We start from the raw sequence: 9,253 nt of genomic DNA, 5'->3' as shown, positions 1-9,253 counted from the left end.
GTAAAAAAGCACATTGAATTTTATTTCCAGTGCCTAGGTATATGCATCCCGTGCTTTTCACTGAGTAGTGCTGTACTTGCAACAGCAAGGCAAGGCTTTTATACCTTTTATTAGACAAACTGACACTGAAAGCCACAAACTCCCAGCGTGCTTCTCCATGCTAAAAAGCAGCAATTACATGAGGCAGTCTGATAGCAGGTAATATCTCCCCAACAACCTAACCTTGCTTGTACACATTTCTTGAAGTATTGCTGCCATAAAGGTGAGATGGAAGAGGCAGTGTTGGAGCCAGGGTTTTATTTACAGCTCCTAGTAGTGCTAAAGAGACCAGGGGTGGATTGTGTCAGCTGTGTTATCCCCACCGCAGGGCTTCTGAGTAGCCTGTGAAGAAGGGCTGTGACATGCCATGAGATTTGAAGCCTTTATGATTTTGGGTTTGTAGCAGTCCCCTAGAGGTCAGCAGAGCCTACATTTTGAAACGCAAAAATGCTCTGGCTGATGGTAGCTTTGCAGGAATGATAAAAGCAAGTTTGCTGCTGGCCTGTGAGACCTGCTTTTTCTCTCTGCAATTTTGGCTGTTGCTGGAAAAGGGATCAGGCTGGAGAAGAAAAAAATCAGCTCATGGGGCAGGAAGTCCTATGTTGGAGACAGGCTTTTCCTTTGCAGACAGACAGACAGGTTGAGAACCTGAAGCAAGGGGAAGAAGCAGCTGGAAGGTGGGTTCCAGCATTGTCAAAGCTGCACGGGGGAGTGGCAGCACGTCTTGGCTCCGATGGTACCCATTCCTTCTGGGATCACGGCTAGACTGTACTGCATCAGATGCAACACCCCAGCAGAGCAAGCTCTGCCCCAGACATGTTTTGTGTGTGTGCATCAGCACTCCAGTGCTGCAGTGGTGTGGCTGCTGGTCACACTGCTCTGCTCTCAGCACTCACTTGTGTGCACCGTGCCACACTGGCCTCAGCCACGCTGCAACTGCTGATCAGATGTTACCTCTGCTTGCCCAGATCCTTACAATCCCAGCCTACTTCATGCAGGCACTTATTTTACCTGCCACCCTGGTCCAGGACTGAAGGTGGAACTGAGTTTTCCCTGGACTTTTTCAGCTTCTAGGGTTGGAACAGCAGTGTAAGGGAGCCAATCTCTGCCACACTGAAATTATTTTAGGCTGACAAGCAGGTCCACCCTGACATGCATTCCATCTTTGCCTTGGAGCAAGCAGCCCTGTCAGGGAGGAGACCTGAAACCAGTGCCTTCAGGACACTGCCAGTATGTGCATCACATTTCTCAGTAATGAGAAAATAAGTTACCTTGAATGGACATGAGCTTGCATTTGCCCTACAAACTGCTCACCCTCTCCCCAGCTACAGCTGCAGGCTAAATAAACTAGGAGTGCAGTTGGCAAAATATGCCTCTCTCTCCCCAGGTTTTCTCCTGGTCAGCATACTCAGGTCTATGGCTGCCCCTTTCCCTATTGATTAGCTGGAAACCATCCAAGCACAGTTCTCCATTTTCCTCTGCATCCTTAAAGATCATATGCTCAGCTCTAGCAAAGACCAGAGACTTGCAGTCTTGGGTCAGGAGGACACATAGTGTTAGAAATGCAGTGATTCACACAGACAAACAGTGCAAGTTTTTATGCCTTCACACTGTCTGGTTTGGTTAATAAAAGCTTGGAAATTTTTATTTTGGCTCTTCTTGAAGGTTTTTCTTTTTTTATTATCCTGTTGCTCCGTGTTTACTGTATTTCTTTTTGTTTCTGCAAACGCCTTATCAGGGAAGGTTTTGAGCTGCCTGTGAGTCATGTAGCAGCGATGGGGAGTGGCAGCTCTGGGAGCTGAGCATGTGAGTTTGTGCCCAGCTCACATCATCTCGTGAAAGAGGCTGCTGATGTGTCACCCAGCTGTCAATGGCCCTCTTGGCTGCCGTGCCCAGGGTGGTCAACCAGGTGCTGGTCACATATCTTCTCCTCCATGTGCCTCTGGCTAGGGAAAGTGAATGTCTTAACCTTGTTGAATTCAGCTCTGTTTTTTGAGCCTTCTCAAGTCAGTGTAGAAGGCTGAAATAAAATTATTTATGCAAAACCTAAATTACAAAGCACAGACCATGGACCCTTCCTTGCCATCACAAAATATCTGAGCCTGAGGGCATGGCAGTTTTATGGATTCAGCAATCTATGAGCTGCAGATATAAAGTGGAATAACGAAATGTTTTCTGAGACCTCTCCAACTGTGCATCAGGACCAGTGCATGAGTGTGTGTTTTTCCAGCTCTGCAGGATAGCAGGAGGCACCTTTCTGGGAATTACCAGAGCAAGGCTCTCGCTAAATTCTTTCAGGTTTTGTCAATGTACGGGTTTTTTGTTTGTCATCCCAAAAAAGAGAGGGCATTGCCTGCAGAACCAGTAATGTGATCACTAACCAGGGTTCATCATCACTCCCCAAACCCTCCCAGGCAGAGATGAGCAATCAAGTAGGTAACTGGCAGCATCCCTGCTAAAAGATAGATTGCATTGCAGCAGCAGATCAGCAAAGGCCCCTGGAACATGCTTTCATCTATCATCACATAAAAGAGCTCAAGAGGGAAACCGGGGATAGACTTGACATCTCTGAGTTAGAATCATTAGGGTTCAAAGGGCCTCTAATTAATCATTGAGTCCAGCCTTTTACCCAACACTGCCAGATCCACCACTAAACAGTCTTCAACATGTAAGAAGTGGTGGAGAAAACTTTTCAAAACAGGAGTGTTTCTGGAGAGAAGAAAAGTCTTCAGTGTGGAACCCAAGCAATGAATGGCAGCCATTGACCCTCTGGCCCCCTCCCTTGTCACTCAGCTTCGTCAACCTTTGCAAAAAGAGCATTGGCAGGACCCCAAATCCTTACAGCTATGTGCTATCCTGCTGCCACAGTGCCCCAACACCCAGCCAGCCACCACACTGAACAGACAGAGCTATTTGCTGCTCCGTGAGGGAGGCACTGCTGCACCTCTGAGGCTAAAGTCCTCTGCACCCTTTGCACAGCTTGTCACCACATCTGTTTGCATGAACATGCACATGTTATCACTCATTAGAGCTTTCACCACCAACTGTTCTTTCAGAACAATAAAAGTCATGTTTTCCTTCCTAATGACTTCCTTGACTTCCTGAGAATCTCCTTCCTCCCACTGGCCCTGCAACAGGGCTGTTTGTACACTGTATGGCGAGCCTTACCCATGGAGAAGGGACCTGTTCAGGCCTACAGGTTGCTTAATGGGATGATGATGCTGAGAGTTACTACAATCAAAGCAAAGTGACCAAGTTTAGCCATTCAGTCATCTGCAGTGGCCTGACACTTGCTGCTGCATATCAGACATTTAGACACGCAAGCAAATTAGACAGAAGATGTGAAGAGCATGCTTCTGACTACTGCCACTGAAGACAGAACATCTGATGGGCAGTTCACATGATCTTGCAGGTCCCTGAACCCTGATCTCCTTTGCCTTTGCAGCTGCTGTTTGGCAGAGTAAGCCTTCCAGTCAGTGCCTGTCACCTACATGTCATTTCTCAGAATGCATGCACTCTTTTCTGGCACTGATACTTAAATAGTCTCAATCTTCATTCCCAATATCCCATAAAAATGATTCATTAGCTGTGATAGCAGAGGAGTAGAGCTTCCGAGAAGAAGGAGAACACTGATGAAATAACCAATGTTTGTATTAGCTATCCTGGCAATGGAGATGGTGGGCATGTGCTACTGAATGGACAACCATGCTCAGAATTACATCTCTACTGACACCTCCACTGTCGCCTCCAAAATAGGTCACAGTTCACAGTCTCTCTGATAAACAGCCCCTCCTAGCTAAGGTAGGCATTTCTTTCAAGTGTCCTTTGAAAGGTCCTCTGTCCTCTTCCCTGCTCCTGTCTGCTGTTGCTGATACTACTACAGCAAATGGTATCCAATACAAGGAGTGTGGGAGCAAGGACATGGCTCACCAAACCACAGCAGCCAGAAGAGCAGGTCAAAGCATGGGCAGGAGCCACATGGGAGCTGCAGCCTTGCATGTAGAGCTGTCTTGACTACAACAGCACATCAGGACTTTGCCAAGTCCCCATCAGTCTTGGAGGGCAACAGAGGGTAGGGTAGCAAACAGGGTTTGCAGAGGCTGACCTGCCAGATCTGCAGTGTGGACATTTCTAGCTATTTTCTCTTTCATATCCTGTTGGTACCATATTAGAAACTCCATGTGAATCCAGACTGACTCATCCATGGAAGAAAACCCTATGTGGGGAGGAAACAACTTGATCTGATGACCTGCTGTATGTTTGAAGCAGCAAGTCTGATTTAATTCCCCCTCCTCTGCTATGATTGACTGCATTCCTTCAACTCCATGTGATATAATCTTGCATTAATGCCATGAGGGTTATCTCAGAAACCAAAGAATCACAGAATTACAGAATCACTAAAGTTGGAAAAGGCCTCTAAGATTCTCAATTCTAAAGGCAAGAATCTTCTTTATTTCTTAAAGAAATACATGTTTTCTGACAAAGTACAGGGAATGAAAGTAACCCAGGTCTGCAGGTAGGCCGTTACTGGGGACAGCCACTGGATTTTCATCTTATGGGAAAATAGACTGGGCAGGACCAGCTTAGTTCCTCTGCAGTGGCTCTGACCTCTAGGCAAGTTAGCACTCAAAATATTAAGTAATGCCGCTGGGTTTGTTTATTGATAAACTTGTTAAGTTGTGAAATCTGTGTGAAAATACACAGTTAAAGTGGATTTTACTGACGTAACTCAGTGTTTACAAGAGCCTCCTGAAAGAGTAAAATCCCAGTTTCCTCTTCCGCTTAATCAGTGAATCTTAGAGCTGGTTTTCATCCAGCTCCTGCTCTTTTTGTCCATCTAAACAATTTCTTTATGGCTGCATAGAGAACTCCAAAGGATGTTTTGGTGTTGCCTTCTCCATTCATCTTCAGGATTTTCTGGGTCATGGAGTCCCTGTCATGCTGCCCTGGCATGTGTCCATGACTTCTAGAGGTGCCTCAGAGGGCAGACAACTGGGATGGACCTTCAATAACCTGGCTGTGATCTGGGAGAACTAGACAGTCCACCTCAAGGCCTGGGAAAAGGCAACAGGTGGGAAGCCAAAGTTTGGTGCTGACCAAACTCTGCTGGAGTCATCAGCTGGGTGAGCCACAGCTCTGTGAGCCAGTGTTCCTGTGCAGAGGTGGCACAGCCATGCTCTGTGTGCCAAGGCAGGGACCCTGGCATAAGTCCACATCCTTTGGCTCGCCTGTTCTCTCCTATGTCAGTGTAGGAAGTTTTCTCCCCAACCCTTCCCTAATTGCTTGTTTCTGGACTCTGGCCACTGTTTGCTGCTCCCAGTGCCTCTGGTACAGCTGTCTGCAGAACTGTGAAATGAGCTGGGTTAAAGACCAACAAGGGCAACTGGGTTTCTAGTTTCTTCTGAAAGGGTGATTTAAACCTCAGTCCTGTTAGCAGCTCGTTTTTACAGTTGCTTCAACTCAGGGAGCAGGGGATGACAGGACAAGGGGACAGGGGTAGGGACAGGATGGATGGGAACATCTTCAGTTTGCTTTGCTGCCAAAGCTGGCAAAGCAACATCCCTACATTTCAGCTCTGCTAGAAGCTTTCTCTACCCTTCACAGGCTCCCATCACTTTGCTGGCAGATCCTACATTGCTTGAAGGATTTACTCCATTTTCCTTTAGGGATTAAATGGTTCACATAGTTTGACATTTATTCTGTCATGGCATATGTGGGACTATCATTAACATTTAAAGGAATGACACATCCATCCAGCAGAGAATAATCTGCTTAATGGCTAAATAGGAAAGCTGTGTACATGAAATTGCAGTCATCTTTGTGATGTAGTTTCGCCTATAAAATTGAGACTCATTTCAAAACAGGAAATTAATTTTCCCTCTTTTTATTCATTGGGTGCCATAAATACAAACTTGCCCCTTGACAACCTAAAGAAGTCTCCACTGTGATGAATTTATAGGACCAGATGTGCCATGGATGCCTTAATGTAAAATCAGCTTCTGGTTTTTTGGACTGATGGCTTTTGAAATGACAGCCTGGGACAACTCACAATTTGTCTCAACTCACACTCTGTGCCAACTCATGAAAAACTTTTACAGGCTGAACTCAAGCATTTGAAGTTTTCTCTTGTGGAAAGCAGGAGACAAAGTGATTTGAAAGAAGGCTGAAAAAATTTAGGTGGACAGTAAGTACTTGATTTGTAGAGGTGTGAGTTACCACTATGTATAAGTTACCACTATGTATTTAGTTATTCTCAAGAAGGGAGTAAAATCTGGACTAATTTAATCAGAAAATTCAGACCAATTGTACTTAAGCCTATGCTATTGTTTCAATACCTAAAGTTCCAGCTGCAAATTTGCATAAACAAGGACAGAAATTCTTTGTTATGTGTTTTAATGTATGAAATGGAAGTAGAGCTGGAAAAAATGGGAACTAGGGAAGAATCACTGAGGAACCAACAGCAGCAAGACTCGGGACTACCACTTGAACTACTGCCTTCTCCATTACACATTCAGCTCTTCAGTAGAAGTAACGCAGTTGCTGATACTCATATTTAGAGTGCATTTACCACTGTGCTGCCCACGCAAGTTCTGAAGAGTGTAAGCAATAGGCAGCCCCTGTGTGCACAGCAGCAGCAGCAGCAGCATGAGCAGGAGAGAGCATCTGGATGGCATGCACACTTCTGGAGGAGGTCTAGCTCAAATGAGACTTCATTCTGCATTTACCCACTCATTTCTTTCCAGCCCTGCTCTCTCGGTTGTGTCAGTGAGACTATTTGCCAGGACACACAATGAAGAGACTGAGGACTTGATTTGTGTTGAAAACAACCTCCATACAGATGAAGTTATTTCTCACCCAGGCTGGTTCACCTTTTGGCTCCAAATCTGGAGACAATGGAGTGACAAGTGCAGATTCTTATGGATGGGGAATAGCAAGAAAAGAAGCTACATCTGAAAGCAGTATGAGTCAAATGACTGCCTGAGGTGGTGGTGTGTCACTTCTTGTGTAGATGCTTCACAGCTGTTTGGCTATGGACCACGATGTTCATCCCAATCCTCAAGTACTGGTTGAAGTTACACCTAAACCACAAGTGTTCAAGTACTTAAATGCACTACTGTGTTAATTAACAACTATTAGAATATTAGAATATCATCAAAAGTGGAAGAACAGAACTGAAGCTCCTTTCACTCATCTCAAGGTTACAAAAGTACCTGGAGAAATCAGGACAAAGTGTGTTTCCTTCTCTACAAATTCCCACACCACCCTCCCCTTCATTCCCACTGGGTAAGTATTTCTCCTACTGCTGGACTCTGAGCAGCTCTCAGCTGCTAAAAACTGATTCCATCAAGCCAGATGTGTGGGACCTACACTTGGGTTAGAATGACCCCCTCAGCATCTTCCCTGAAGACAGGGGAAAGGTCTGAAGTGGAGTGGAACAAAACTGAGCTTCCTTGACCCCTCTCCCAGCCTATCTGCAAACCTGGGGGATGTCTCAGGCTTCTTCCCAGCTAAATTCTGGTTAACTGGAAATGTACCAGGCTTGTACTAAAGTACCAAGCAACATGCTCCATACAGGCAAACCAGAAGCCAAAGGAATATGACCCTTGATATTTTCCTTAAACCACAGTTTCCAGTATAAACCATGTATGCTACAGCTGTATGTGCTACAGTCTGGTAATTAACAGCTTGTTGTTTATGTCTGGGGTGAATAATAAATACATTGTGTCCTGTCTTATCCTCTTCCTCTCCCCATCCCAAATAAGTAGGTTCTGTGTGTGGTTTTCAGGGCTGCCATTGGCACTGAACATGAGCTATCCTCAGCAGAAAGTACACTGAAAGGGAATAAGCAAGCACCACAAGCAAGTACCTTAGTCCCCTCTCTGGCCCCTTGCCTCTATCTGCAGCCTCTGACACTCTGTGAGGAAAGAAGCTGCAGTGTAACTTCCTCTCTCCTTCCCCCCATCCTCACTGCTCCTGGGAGAGCAAGGAGAGGAGAAAGCTGGAGCCAGGGTGGTCCCATCCAGCCTCACGGCAGCTGCAGCAGCTGTAGCCCTTCACCCTACAGGGGCAAAGCTGCTGGATGCTGCAGTCTGAAACGAGGGGAATGGAGAAATTTATGCTTTGCAACATTTTGTATCAATATACAAACCCTGTCTTACTTGTTTCTCTGCAAATATAATTTCAGAAGCTACCTCTGTCATCATCACTTTTGAAATAAAATACACTTTTCTGTCTGGCATCAGGATGAGAAAGCTCAGCCACAAAGCAAATGCTCCTTAGGGCTTCAGACTTTGAAGTGATTGTTCTTAACACAAGCAACAGGCAGCATTCATTAAAAATCTTAGCACTAGAGCAGGGTCAAGCTGAGAAACTTAATATTCTGCTGCTTTACAAGTACTAACCTGGCATAAATTCATCCTGGCCTCTGCAGCTGCCCAGTATGATTTGAAGAGATAAAGAGTGAAAATCTAATGAAGAAGGAATGGAGTTTGGGCTAGTAGATGCACTGGATACAGAGGAGCTTCACAGATACTGCTTCTTGTTCCCAGAGGAGAAGGAGCTCAAATAGCTTTGGGCAGCTTGCAATTGCAAGGGATCATATTTTATTTTCACTTGTGGCCAAGTCAGCTGCTGTATTAAAAAATGACCATGGTCAAAATCAGTGCTGGACACGGCTACGATATGGGAGTAAAAACCATGCTGTAGTACATCTGCTCCCCTGGCACACAGCCCAGCACATTAACCAGAAGTGTTGGGGAAGAGGAGGAGAGAGAAGGAGCTACAGCCTCCAGAGGCTTCCGTGTTCTGGCAGCGAGTGTCTCTAGGGAAAAATCTTCCCAGTTTGGATGTGTTTGTGCATCCCTGTGCAGGACACTCTTAGACATGTGATTAGACATTTTCCTGAACAGGAGCAATCTCAAGTGCAGATTCACAAGCTTTTGTCCTGATCTCTGACTGGGACCCATGAAAGGACAGGGCATAAGATGCTTTGAGGGAGCGTGTGGGGGGATGCAATTAGCAGGCTTGCCAGCCTGGGCAGGCCTATGGGGAGGCAGCCAAGCAGGACTGGGAGGTCAGTCTGGGAGCTTCCCTGAGAATGCCCTGGGGTTGGCAGCCAGAGTAGCAGGACCCTATTACTCTTCTAAGAGCCTGTGCTTGCTGCAGGGAAGCAGATCCCTCTGTGTTGCCTCATCCTGCTCACCCTACCCAGCTG

Source organism: Zosterops lateralis (assembly GCF_965231275.1).
Source record: "Zosterops lateralis genome assembly, chromosome: 1".
Classification (NCBI taxonomy): domain Eukaryota; kingdom Metazoa; phylum Chordata; class Aves; order Passeriformes; family Zosteropidae; genus Zosterops; species Zosterops lateralis.
The sequence above is the reverse complement of the archived record's forward strand: the minus strand, read 5'-3'. Positions refer to the sequence as shown.